Consider the following 15438-nt stretch of genomic DNA (forward strand, 5'->3'; position numbering starts at 1 on the left):
AACTTAGAGACATTCCCCCCAGAAAGACTTTTGTTCATCTTGCAGATAACAAGAGAATTCTTCGCTGGGGACACAGCTCCAAACTGGCTGGGCACTCTGGTAACCCTAAGACATGGGACTTGATATCTCGTCACTACTGGTGGCCCACGCTGCCTAGAGATGTTGTGGACTATGCTTCCTCATGTACGAGCTGTGCCTCCAACAAGTCTACACATTCCAAACCTGCTGGTCTGCTGCTACCCCTGTCTGTGCCTGATGCCCCTTGGCAACATATGGCTATGGACTTTATTACAAACCTTCCTCCTTTGGCTGGATGTACTACGGCCTGGGTAGTGGTGGATCGTTTCTCTAAAATGGCACATTTAGATCCTTGGACTGTCCTTCCGTCTGGCAAATCTGTTAATTCTGTACATCTTTCGTCTACACGGACTAACTCTGCATATTGTCTCGGATCGGGGTGTACAGTTCACGTCCAAATTCCGGAGAGCCATGTGCAATCTGATAGATGTAAAGCTGGACTTCTCTTCTGCCTATCACTTACAGTTTAATGGTCAAGTGGAGAGGACCAATCAAATATTAGAGAATTACCTTTGTCATTTTGTTTCTGCCCAACATGACAATTGCGTAAAACTTCTGCTTTGGGCAGAATTATCTTACAATAATTATACAAGTGAGTGTACTGCCTCTTCTCCTTTTTACATTGTGTACAATCAGCATTCACGAGTTCCCCTTCCTGTGCCAGCCATGACTCAAGTACCATCAGCTAATTCTTCATTGGGGAAATTCATTCCCAGCAAACCAAGCCTGTGATCCTTTAGGCAGTTGCTCGCATGAAAAGGCATGCTGATAGACAAAAAAAGGTTCCTCCTCAATTTTCTCCCGGAGTCAAGGTCTGACTATCCTCAAGAAACATTTGTCTCAAGATGCCTTCTCACAAATTCGCTCCCAAAATTCCTTGGCCCTTTCAAAGTCTTGCAACGCATAGACCCTGTATCCTATAAGCTTCGGCTGTTTCCTACTCTCAGGATTCCCAACTCGTTCCATGGGTCCTTCCTTAAGCCTGTGGTTCTAAACCGCTACAGTAAATCTCCTAGTTCTGCAGTTGCTCCCAGCGGTTCTTCTGATGTCATCGAGATGAAGGAGATTCTGGACTACAAGAGAGTAGGAGGAAGTACTTTCCATCTGGTGGACTGGAAATTTTTGGTCCTGAGGAGAGGCCTACCCTCATTAAAAAATTCCTCTTCGGCTTTGGATCCAAGAAGAGGGGGCATAAGGGGGTACTGTAAAGGTCATGGTCGCGGACTGCCGCCGTCCCTCACATTCCGCCACCCTCCACCGCAGACCTCTGGCTCTTTGCCAGCGTCTCCCTCCTCGGAGACATCAGCACAGGCGGCCGCCTGATGTTTCCTCTAGGGTGTGTGCTCGTTCCCGGCCTTAAAGGGCCAGTGCATGCACATGCATAGAGTTACCAAATTATACCCAGACCACCCTGGACTATAAAAATGTCTCTGCTCTTCCACTCCTTGCCTGAGTGTTGTTTTTGTCTATCCATGTTCATATTGCAAATAGTCTCTTAGTTGTTTCCTGCTCCCAGTGTTGCCATATCCTGCTTCCCGTATTCTGTATCTTGTTGCTGTGTTTGTTCCTGAGCCTAAGCTTATAGTTGGAGTCGTGTTTGTCTTATCTTCCACGTCTGGTATCATCTAACACGTCTGGTGTCATCTGCCACGTCTGGTATTATCTGCCATATCTGGTCTCATCTGCCTCGTCTGGTACCATCTGCCACGCAATGCTCCACCTGTGCCAAAGCATTTGCAAGAACCTCGTGTCTGTCTTGACTCTTACAGGTACTCTAGCGCTAAAAGACTTTTGCATAGACTGTTGTTTGGCCAGCTGCCACTCTGCTATGGCTGAGCTGCCTAGTGGGTCCACATACCGCAGGACCGGGACACTAATGTCCTCCGCTCGTGGCTGCACTGCCCCAAGTGCGCACGCACGCTCTGACCTCCTCTTAAAGGGCCTGTATGTGTGAAATTCAAAGGTTACTCAACCAATCCCTTTTGCCCCCAGGACTTTTTAAAGCACCTTCACTATCCACCAGAGACCTGAGCAACATTGGAACAACCTTGTTTGTACTCTGTGAAGGTTGCTGTATGCATCTGATTCCAGTCCACTGTCGCTATCTGTTGTCCCCCTGTTTACATTTATCCACTACAAGCTTGTATCTAATCTGCTATTGCTGTCTGTTTTCAGCCTGTATCCAGTTATCAGCTGTTTGCCAGTGTCCAGCTACCTTCCTGTGTCCAGCTGTCTGCTATCTGCTTGTATCCAGTCATCTGACATCCATCAGTGTCCAGCGCTCCGCCATCAGCTTCCATCTAGCTGCCCGCTGTCAATCTGACTCCTACCGTCGTGTCAAGCCTGAAGCTTTCACTCAACGAGGTATCATTTGCCAGTGCCTGTTTCTAGTCCTCCAGGACCACTTCAAGGGGTAATGACCTCGTAGTCTCCCTGCAGCCAAGACCAGATCCCTATGTAGGGGTTAAAGGGTAAAGACCGGGGAGGCTACTGAGATAACGCCCTTAGGCTTCCCACACATGAGCGTGTTCAGTCCGTGATATATGGACCGTATGTCTGCAGTATTTCCCAGACCGAACACAGTGCAGGGTGGAACGCTACTAGCATCATAGTTATGTACGACGTCAGGAGTTCCTGTCTCGCTGCGAGAAAACTGTCCTGTGCTGAAAAAATGATTACAGTTGCGAGGCAGGGACACCTTGCATCGTACATAACTAGTAGCTTTTCTCCCTGCACTGTGTTTGGTCCAGGAAATACTGCCGACATACGGTCCGTATATCACGGACCGAACGTGCTCGATTGTGGTAAGCCTTAGGGGTGGCCCTAAGTCAAATCGGTGGAGTAGCCTAGTGGGTCCACAACCTGCTGATCATAACACTCCCAACATGACAATCATATTTTCCATGTATTTTTCTTTCTGAATAATTACCCCACCCCCTGTATTTACTGGTTTTATTACTCTCCCCTTATTTGTTTCTATCTCTTTAAGGGCTTTGTTTTATTTTATGATAAAATTCTTTCTGAATATCTCTTAAAAGTCTTACAGGAGCAAGTCCCTAAATACTTCTATTGGGACTGATCTTTCTAGAGGATTGAAAATAGAGGGATTCTTTAAAGTAGTATGTGTGTACGTTGTTTGTGCTTGGCCCTGTTTTTTGACATTCACGTTTCGTATTTATCTATGTACGTCAATATATAACTGAAATTTGTTCATGTGGCCACAGAGAGCATATTTGCATCCCTTTCTAATCAGATTTTCATGTTCCTTTGTAATTTGGATATTAGTTGAATTGAAAATACCACTCTGTTTATTTTCTATATTACCTGACTTTTCTTCTGTTTTTTTTTTTTTCTTTTGGAGGTGGTTAATCCTCCCTCAACTTTCTCTTTTTTTAGACTTATTTTCATTTTTACCCTCTCAGATGCATTCATTTTCTCTGTCTGTTGTACGTTCCTCCCTTTCCGAAATACCTGTCCCTGTTCTTTTAGCAGAGAAAATGGGTTCAATGCTATTATTTCATCTTTCTTTTAGGATAATCTACCCTTATTTGATGTCTCTTTTCTCTACTGGGACGAATATGATAAACTACTCTGATCTCCATATCCATTTTGTTGATAGTGGGGGTACAGAGGAATGTACCTTTCCTGGTGCCCATATCGTGCACCTTTTACAGTCATTCAGTGCTGATAAACTTCTTGTTTTCGTGGGTTTGTACAGCACATATCTCTTGATCCCTAATAGTTTTTATTGTTTGTATAGTTTCTATTAAAGCCCTGTTTTACATAAGAGCTGTTCTTTGTAACCCTAAAATTATTAATATGTACACTATCATTCAAGTTTAATTTTTTCCATTTTTTTTTCCTATTGGTGAAACAGTATTTTTACCTTCAATTTTGTGTCATTTAAAATTGGTTTGCCATTTATATACCCCCACCCTCGAGTAATCCTGCTTATCCCATATATACATATGTATATAAAATGTGAAAAAAAAATCACTGGAGTTTATAATAAAATATAACTTTTACTTGAGCACAATATGAAATAGTTAGAAAAAAATCCATGCATAGTAGAGAAAAAAGAAAAAATCGAATTGCATCCTCTGTAGTAGGAAGATATAAAATGATTTGTTGCCACAAAAATACAATAATTAAGGTTATGGCATACAATAGAAAGAATAAGAAAGAACTCTGCCATGGTTGCTACTGCAAGCACTTTAAAATTGGGAGCCACATCCAGGACCATTCTTCACAATAAATTCTCTAAAAGGCCTAATCTCCCATGATGATTCCAAAGCCTAGAAAAAAACACGTTGGGTGATTTTTCTGACCTAGGGATTTCCCTTAGCAAACCAACTTTAATTTTAACTATTGTATTTTGTGGCAACCTATCATTTTATATTGTAAGGGAAATCCATGAAGAGTCCATAAATTTGGAACCCCTTATATCTTCCTACTACAGAGGATGCAATTAGATTTTTTATTTTTTCTCTACCATGCATATATTGTGCTCAAGTAAAAAGTTATAATTTATTATAGATACCAGTCCAACTCCAGTGATTTTTTTTATCTTATATACACTACTGTTCAAAAGTTTAGGGTCACTTAGAAATTTCCTTATTTTTGAAAGAAAAGCACAGTTTTTTTCAATGAAGATAACATTAAATTAATCAGAAATACACTCTATACATTGTTAATGTGCTAAATGACTATTCTAGCTGCAAACATCTGGTTTTTAATGCAATATCTACATAGGTGTATAGAGGCCCATTTCCAGCAACCATCACTCCAGTGTTCTAATGGTACATTGTGTTTGCTAACTGTGTTAGAAGGCTAATGGGTGATTAGAAAACACTTGAAAACCCTTGTGCAATTATGTTAGCACCGCTGTAAACAGTTTTGATGTTTAGAGGAGCTATAAAACTGACCTTCCTTTGGGCTAGTTGAGAATCTGCAGCATTACATTTGTGGGTTCGATTAAACTCTCAAAATGGCTAGAAAAAGAGAGCTTTCATGTGAAACTCGACAGTCTATTCTTGTTCTTAGAAATGAAGGCTATTCCATGCGAGAAATTGCCAAGAAACTGAAAATGTCCTACAACGGTGTGTACTACTCCCTTCAGAGGACAGCACACACAGGCTCTAACCAGAGTAGAAAGAGAAGTGGGAGGCCCCACTGCACAACTGAGCAACAAGACAAGTACATTAGAATCTCTAGTTTGAGAAATAGACGCCTCATAGGTCCTCAACTGGCAGCTTCATTAAATAGTACCCGCAAAACGCCAGTGTCAATGTCTACAGTGAAGAGGCGACTCCGGGATGCTGGCCTTCAGGGCAGAGTGGCAAAGAAAAAGCCATATCTGAGACTGGCTAATAAAAGGAAAAGATTAATATGGGCAAAAGCACACAGACATTGGACAGAGGAAGATTGGAAAAAAGTGTTATGGACAGACGAATCGAAGTTTGAGGTGTTTGGATCACACAGAAGAACATTTGTGAGACACAGAACAACTGAAAAGATGCTGGAAGAGTGCCTGACACCATCTGTCAAGCATAAAAGAGGTAATGTGATGGTCTGGGGTTGCTTTGGTGCTGGTAAAGTGGGAGATTTGTACAAGATAAAAGGGATTTTGAATAAGGAAGGCTATCACTCCATTTTGCAACGCCATGCTATACCCTGTGGACAGCGCTTGATTGGATCCAATTTCATCCTACAACAGGACAATGACCCAAAGCACACCTCCAAATTATGCAAGAACTATTTAGGGAAGAAGCAGGCAGCTGGTATTCTATCTGTAATGGAGTGGCCAGCGCAGTCACCAGATATCAACCCCATAGAGCTGTTGAGGGAGCAGCTTGACCGTATGGTACGCCAGAAGTGCCCATCAAGCCAATCCAACTTGTGGGAGGGCCTTCTGGAAGCATGGGGTGAAATTTCTCCCGATTACCTCAGCAAATTAACAGTTAGAATGCCAAAGGTCTGCAATGCTGTAATTGCTGCAAATGGAGCATTCTTTGACGAAAGCAAAGTTTGAAGGAGAAAATTATTATTTCAAATAATAATCATTATTCCTAACTAGAGATGAGCGAACCGGGACAACCGAACCCGGTTTCGGTCCGAACTTCCGGAAAAGTTGGGTTCGCAGCGAATCCGAACTTCACCGGGTTCGGCCGAACACGTTTTGACCGAACCCAGTCAAAAACATTATACAAATCGGCAGCCACTTGTCTCTATCAATCACTGATAGAGAAAAGAGGCTGCTGATTAAAAATAAAATAAAAAGCATTTCATACGTACCCGGTCGTTGTCTTGGTGACGAGTCCCTCTTCTTCCTCCAGTCCGACCTTTTCTGACGCGGCAGCCTGTGATTGGCTGCAGAGGCTTCTGCAGCCTGTGATTGGCTGCAGAGGCCGCGGCAGCCTGTGATTGGCTGCAGCGCTCACATGGGCTGCATCGTCATCAAGGAATGTCGGGCTGGATCTCGATAGGGACGCGTCACCAAGGCAACGGCCAGGAGACCGGACTAGAGGAAGCAGGGAGTTCCCGGTAAGTATGAACGTCTTTTTTTTTACAGGTACTGTGATCGGTAGTCACTGTCCAGGGTACTGAAACAGTTACTGCCGATCAGTTAACTCTTTCAGCACTAGGGACAGTGACTATTTAGGGTATGTGCACACACACTAATTACGTCCGTAATTGACGGACGTATTTCGGCCGCAAGTACCGGACCGAACACAGTGCAGGGAGCCGGGCTCCTAGCATCATAGTTATGTACGATGCTAGGAGTCCCTGCCTCTCTGCAGGACAACTGTCCCGTACTGTAATCATGTTTTCAGTACGGGACAGTAGTTCCACGGAGAGGCAGGGACTCCTAGCATCGTACATAAATATGATGCTAGGAGCCCGGCTCCCTGCAGTGTGTTCGGTCCGGTACTTGCGGCCGAAATACGTCCGTCAATTACGGACGTAATTAGTGTGTGTGCACATACCCTTACTGACGTCGCCTAGCAACGCTGCCATAATGACGGGTGCACACATGTAGCCACCCGTCATTACGGGGCCTCATGCACACGACCATAAAAACACCCGATATCACGGGTCGTAATTACGACCCGAAATAGCGGGCCCATAGACTTTTGTTAGCCACGGGTACCTTCCCGTTTTCTCACGGGAAGGTGCCCGTGCCGTTAAAAAGATAGAACATGTTCTATTTTTTTATTTTACGGGCCGTGCTCGTAATTACGACTCGTAACTACGAGCACGGCCGGCCGGCCACGGGCAGCCGGCCGCTTTTGCGAACCGTGCTGTCATTATAATTATAGCAGCACGGCCCGTAAAATAGAAAAATAGAACATGTTCTATTTTTTTAACGGCACGGGCACCTTCCCGTGAGAAAACGGAAAGGTACCCGTGGGTAACAGAAGTCTATGAGCCCGTTATTGCGGGTCGTAATTACGACCCGCAATAACGGGTGTTTTTACGGTCGTGTGCATAATGGGAGCACGGCTCGGAAAAACGAACGGCTGCCCGTGCTCATCTCCTGAAATACTCTGTGCTGCCTTAAACTCTGTGGACAGGTCAGGATCCTGTTTCTTTTAAATGCTGCTAGGGAACCCGCTCGATCCACTATATAAGGCTACGCTACAGTGCAGCATTTAAAAGAAACAGGATCCTGACCTGTCCACAGAGTTTAAGGCAGCACAGAGTATTTCAGGAGATGAGCGTGCAGATTCAGTGCTGCTGTGAACTCTGCTCTTACCATTACGTAGCTCTCAGTCTGTTACCTCTCCTCCACTCCTGTCCTCAAGAACACCTTCACATGATTGGCAAGTCACCACGTAATGGTAAGAGCAGAGTTCACAGCAGCACAGAGTATTTCAGGAGATGAGCGTGCGGATCTTGTGCGGGATGGTGACTTGCCAATCATGTGAACGTGTTATAGAGGACAGGAGTGGAGGAGATGTAACAGACTGAGCTACGTAATGGTAAGAACAGAGTTCACAGCAGCACAGAGTATTTCAGGAGAGGAGCGTGCAGATTCAGTGCTGCTGTGAACTCTGCTCTTACCATTACGTAGCTCAGGCTGTTACCTCTCCTCCACTCCTGTCCTCAATAACACCTTCACATGATTGGCAAGTCACCATCCCGCACAAGATCTGCACGCTCATCTCCTGAAATACTCTGTGCTGCTGTGAACTCTGCTCTTACCATTACGTGGTGACTTGCCAATCATGTGAAGGTGTTCTGGAGGACAGGAGTGGAGGAGAGGTAACAGACTGAAAGCTACGTAATGGTAAGAGCAGAGTTCACAGCAGCACTGAATCTGCACGCTCATCTCCTGAAATACTCTGTGCTGCCTTAAACTCTATGGACAGGTCAGGATCCTGTTTCTTTTAAATGCTGCACTGTAGTGCAGCCTTATATAGTGGATCGAGCGGGTTCCCCAGCAGCATTTAAAAGAAACCGTGTTTGTGTATGTTTGTGTATATATGTGTGTTTGGGTATGTGACTTTGTCTGTTTTTGTTTTTATATGTGTGTTTGTGTATATGTGTGTGTGTGTGTGTGTGTGTATATATGGGTGTGTTTGTGTATATGTGTTTGTGTATATGTTTGTGTATATATGGGTGTATTTGTGTATATGTTTGTGTGTAGATGTTTGTGTGTGTTTTTGTATATGTGTGTGTTCGTGTATATGTGTGTATATGGGTGTGTGTTTGTGTGTATATATGGGTGTGTTTGTGTATATGTGTTTGTGTATATGTGTGTTTGGGTATGTGTGTTTTTGTTTGTATATGTGTTTGTGTATATGTGTTCGTGTATGTGTGTGTATAACTGTGTGTGTGTGTGTGTGTGTGTGTGTGTGTTTGGATATGTGTGTTTTTGTTTGTATATGTGTGAGTTCGTGTATATGTGTGTGTGTTTGTCTGTTTATGTGTGTGTGTGTGTGTGTGTATATCTTGTTGTGTTTGTGTATATATGTGTGTGTCTGTGTATGGTTGTTTGTTTGTGTGTGCGTGTATATATGTGTGTAGGTGAGTAGAAGTATTGGTATTGTTCACATTGATAACTGTTTTTTTATGTTGTTGCAGATTTAGATGTACCGATTGGACTACATCTTCGATTCGTTGGACTACTGCGTAGATCTACGTTTTTTCAAATTTTAATAAAATGGTTAACGAGGGTTTTGTTGGGGATTTCTTATTTCAATAAAAAAGAATTGTCTTTGTGTTTTTTTTTAAACTTTATTAGTGCCTAGATAATGGCAGTTGGCTGATTGACAGCGTCCATTATTAAGGCGGTACTTAGTGTTAGCCTGTGCAGAGGCTAGCACTAACCACCCATTATTACCCCGGTATCCACCACCACCAGGGGTGCCGGGAAGAGCTTGGTACGATCCAGTACCCGACCATCTGTTGTGATGGTCGGGTACTGGGGCGGCCGTAGGCTGGTATTATGAGGCCGGGAAGGGCCAAAATCAGTGGACCTTCCCACCCTTGTAATGCTAGGCTGCTGCTGCTGTGTTGTATCGGGCTGGTTATAAAAATGGGGGGACCCCCACGTCGTTTTTTTTTTTTGAATTTAACAAATTTAGCAATAGACGGGTCCCCCACATTTTTAATAACCAGCCATATACAAGGCCGCAGCAGTCTGGCATTACATTGGTGGGAAGGGCCACTGGTTTTGTCCATTCCCAGGCTAATAACACTGTGTTGTATGTGGCTGGTTATGATAAATTGGGTGGAACCCCATGTCTTTTTAAAAAAAAAATTTTTTTAAATAAATAAATAATTTAAAAAAATGACGTGGGGTCCCCCCCACTTTTATAACCAGCCAGATACAACACAGCAGCAGCAGCCTAGCATTACAAGGGTGGGAAGGTCCACTGTTTTTGGCCCTTCCCAGCCTCATAATACCAGCCTGCGGCCGCCCCAGAGCCCGACCATCACAACAGATGGTCGGGTACTGGATCGTACCTGGCTCTTCCCGGCACCCCTGGTGGTGGTGGGTACCGGGGTAATAATGGTGGTTAGTGTTAGCCTCTGCACCGGCTAACACTAAGCCTCGCCTTAGTAATGGATGTTGTCACTCAGACAGCGGCCATTACTAAAGTGGTAGTAATAAAATTTGAAAAGAAAAAGACAAAGATATAGATAAAATATTTTATTGAAATAAAGCACCCCCAACACAACCCTCATTAACCATTTTATTGTAGAAAAAAAAATGTCATCTAAGTAGTCCTCGAAACCGACGTAGTCCAAATACCAAACCTGTAAAAAAATAAAATGAAATAAAACATGTCGTAGGCTTAGATTCAGTTTAATGTGTGATACTGACTGTTATACCATGTATAGAAGCCTGCCGCAAAGTTGACTTAGATACAGGGCGCCAGCAGACAGTATCATACATGGCCATACATACATATATACAAACATACATACAAGCATGCACATATATACATGCAAATATACATACATGCAAACATACACACATATATACATGCAAACTATCATACATACATGCATACACACACACATGAAAACATACATACATACAAACAAACATGCAAAGATACATACATACATACATACATACAAGCATGCACAAATATACATGCAAACATAAATACATGCAAACATAATTACATACATGCACATATATATAAACATACATGCAAAAATAAAAACATGCAAACATGCACATATATACATACATACATGACAACATACATACAAACATACATGACAACATACATACATGCAAACATACATACATACATGCAAACATACATACACACATGCAAACATATATACATGCAAATATACATACAAACATGCACATGTATACATACATGCCAACATACATGCAAACATACATGCACATATATACATACATACATACATGACAACATACATACATGCAAATATATACATGCAAATATACATACATACACACATGCACATATATACATACATGCCAACATACATGCACATATATACATACATGACAACATACATACATACATGACAACATACATACATATATATATACACACATGCAAATATACATACAAACATGCATACATACATACATGCGAACATACATTCATGCAAACACACATACATGCAAACATACATACATGCAAACATACATACATACACACATGCACATACATACATGACAACATACATACATACATGACAACATACATGCAAAAATACATACATGCAAACATACACACATGCAAACATACATACATACATACATACATGCAAATATATACATGAAAATATACATACAAACATGCACATATATACATACATGCCAACATACATGCACAGATATACATACATACATACATGACAACATACATACATGCCAACATACATACATACATACATACATACATACATGCCAACATACATACATGCCAAAAAAAAAATAATAATACGTTCATACTTACTTTCCTCCTGTCCGGCCTCCAGCGATGACGTTTCATCCATGTCGCCGCTGCAGCCTGTGATTGGCTGCAGAGGCGGTCACGTGGGATGAAGCGTCATCCTGACGTGCGTGACCGCCCCTACAGCCTGTGATTGGCTGCAGCGGCGAAAGGGATGAAACGTCATCGCTGGAGGCCGGACAGGAGGAAAGTAAGTACGAACGTATAATTTTTATTTTTTTATTACATTTAAATTGTATTTTCCGCGCGCCGAGCATGTACTGTGAAGGTTGCTGAAAGAGTTAGTGCAGCCCATTAACTCTATCAGCACCCCGGACAGTAGCATGCTCGGCGCACGGAAGTGACAGGTTCGGTCAGAACTAGTTCGGTCCGAACCGAACTTTTTTGTGAAATTCGGCGAACTAGCCGAACCGAACTTTTGATAAGTTCGCTCATCTCTATTCCTAACCTTGTGTGAGTTTTCATGGAAAACACAAAATTGTCTGGGTGACCCCAAACTTTTGAACGGTAGTATATATATATATATATATATGTTTCTTTAAGACTGGATTAACACACAGCATTTTTCTGCATTTTTCGTGGCGTTTTTAATGTCTTTTTTTTGTGGCTTTTTCTGTTGAGCTTTTTACTGCGACCAGATGTTACATTAAAGTCTATGGTAAAACATGAAATGAATTACACACAACTGCATTTTTGTTTGTCGCGTTTTTAAGGCAATTTTGTGGTAGGTGGCATTTTTTCCTAATGCAGTATGCTCTGGGTATTGCGTTTTTTTTAGGTGTTTTTCCTATAGGATTCTAAAAATGCCTTACAATTTATATTAAATATAATAGCACGATACATTGTGCCCTTGAATATAATACAGGGTGGGCCATTTATATGGATGCACCTAAATAAAATGGGAAATATATAAATATTACATGCTCATCTGTCCCCGTTTCCATGCCAGCCCCCAGCAACGCAGGTCTGGTCTCTTCTGACCAGGCCTCATCCAGCAGAACAACGCAGGCGGCACGATGATGTAATCGCACTACCTACATTAGTAAAGCGTCGAATGGCGGAGCAGGGAACCGATAGTTTCCGTGCAATAACAGAGCTGGACTGGTCAATTGTATACGCGTCCTATACAATTGAGTACAGGGGATCGGTTTTGGCTCCCAATTCTCTCTGGTTCTCCAAACCGGCTGTAATTTTAACAGCCAGTTTAAGAAAACCTGGGACAACCAACTGGATCCCATCACTGCAGGGGCCCCCTGGGAGCCTCCTACCCCGGGTGGCTGCCCGAACCGCCCATATAATAATCCGCCAATAAATGTGATGCTGTACAGAGGCACAGAGTTATACCTGTCATATAAATTAGTGCATTAGTATAAGAACAATCAAATGTTAAATGTTTTCTGAAGGGCACAAATAAATATATTTTATATAATTATCCACATGTCGTTTTAATTTTTATTGAACATATTTTATGTACAAATAAAATAAATGCATTATTGTTTTAGTCATTAAGCCTGAAATAATAATAAAAGTGAAGTATTTTATAATGAATTCTTTGCAATAGGGAAATGTATTTTTAAGTGATAAATATTGCTCCCAGATCAACATGAGCTGTTACGTTTCATATTGAATTTTCTATTCTCTAAGAAAAAAAGTTTAAGGCCCCATGCCCACGAACGTGTTTATGCGGCCGCAATTTACCCGCACATCTGCGGGTGAATTACGGTCCCATTCATTTCTATGGGCCCATGCACACGACCGTGGTTTCCACGGTCTGTGAATTGCCCAGGAGCCTGGACCGCAAAAGAACATGTCTTATTACGGCCGTATTTTGCGGTCCATGCTCATAGAAATGAATGCACACGGCCATGTGCACGGCCCGCGATTTGCGGGCGGCCTACGGGTGACACTCCGCGGCCGTCCGAGCCGCAAATCACAGCCGTGCACACCACTAGGGTTGTGTGCATGAGGCCTAAGGCTGGGTTCACACGAGCATGTTACGTCCGTAAAGGACGGAACGTAATTCGACAGCAAGTCCCGGACATTGCAGGGAGCCGGGCTCCTAGCATCATAGTTATGTACGATGCTAGGAGTTCCTGCCTCTCCGTGGAACTACTGTCCCGTACTGTAATCATGTTTTCATTACGGGACAGTTGTCCTGCAGCGAGGCAGGGACTCCTAGCATCGTACATAACTATGATGCTAGGAGCCCGACTTCCTGCAGTGTGTTCGGTCCGGGACTTGCGGCCGAAATACGTTCCGTCCTTTACGGACGTAACATGCTCGTGTGAACCCAGCCTAACACAAACTGTTCAACTAAATACTTCAGCGGAATATATCAAAGTATATTTTACAATTAGAGCAAAGTTCCTTCTCTAGGATAATATTATTACATAAAACATGAGGAACAATTTATTTTCATTCTGGAAGCAATTTAAGTAGTGTTTTTTTGCTGTGTGCAGTGACCTCACAATGTTATACTGAGCTATTTCATCTCCAATTTATGAAGAGCCAATCTGCGGTTTTTCAACTACTGTGGCTGTCAGGGCATGATGGGAGTTGTAGTTTTGGAGAGCCACAGGCTGGAAAACACTGCATTAGAGTATGTTCACACTTGGCAGATTTGTTACAGTCATTTTTGTAACTGAAAATCCATGTCATACATGTGAATGGGGTTGTTTCTGCAGCATATGCATGGATTTCTGCAAACCCAATTCACATGTATAAGACAGTCACAGAAATTCTGCAACAGATCTACCAAGTGTGAATATCTCTTTAGACAGACAAAGCTAAAATATTATTTTTGATGCCACATGCAGATATCAAATGATAGATGTTATTAATCTGAATAATATGCAATTGGAGTTTATTATATACAAAGAGACAATAAAACTCATGTAACAGGTTTGCATTAAGGCGTTTTTCTGGGATTTATTTCTTTCTTAAATACGTACACACCCGACTAGAGGTGAAGCTCTGTTGGATCTGGTAATTTCTAATAATACAGATCTTGTTGGGAATGTCAATGTTCGTGAAAACCTCGGTAACAGTGATCATAATATAGTTACATTTTACCTATACTGTAAAAAACAAACGCAGGCTGGGAGGGCAAAAACATTTAATTATAAGAAAGCCAATTTCCCCAGGATGAGGGCTGCAATTCAGGATATAGACAGGGAAGAAATAATGTCAAATAATGGAACAAATGATAAATGGGAGATTTTCAAATCTACTTTGAGTTATTATAGTGCAAAATTTATTCCTATAGGTAACAAGTATAAACGACTCAAATTAAACCCCACATGGCTTACACCTTCTGTGAAAGGGGCAATACACGACAAAAAAAGGGCATTTAAAAAATACAAATCTGAGGGTACAGCTGTAGCCTTTGTAAAATATAAAGAGCTTAATAAAATCTGTAAAAATGTAATAAAATTAGCAAAAATACAAAATGAAAGGCAGGTGGCCAAGGATAGTAAAACAAATCCCAAAAAATTCTTCAAGTACATAAATGCTAAAAAGCCAAGGTCTGAACATGTAGGACCCCTAGATAATTGTAATGGGGAGTTGATCACAGGGGATCAAGAGAAGGCAGAGTTACTAAATGGGTTCTTTAGCTCTGTATATACAACAGAAGAAAGAGCAGCTGATGTAGCCGGTGCCAGTGCTGTTAATATATCAGTTGATATACTGAATTGGATGAATGTAGATATGGTCCAAGCTAAATTAAATAAAATAAATGTGCACAAGGCCCCGGGACCAGATGGGTTACACCCTAGAATTCTTAAAGAGCTTAGTTCAGTTATTTCTGTCCCCCTTTTCATAATATTCAGAGAATCTCTAGTGACTGGTATAGTGCCAAGGGACTGGCGCAGCGCAAATGTGGTGCCTATTTTCAAAAAGGGCT

The sequence above is a fragment of the Rhinoderma darwinii genome, chromosome 1 (genome assembly GCF_050947455.1).
Source record: "Rhinoderma darwinii isolate aRhiDar2 chromosome 1, aRhiDar2.hap1, whole genome shotgun sequence".
Taxonomy (NCBI): domain Eukaryota; kingdom Metazoa; phylum Chordata; class Amphibia; order Anura; family Rhinodermatidae; genus Rhinoderma; species Rhinoderma darwinii.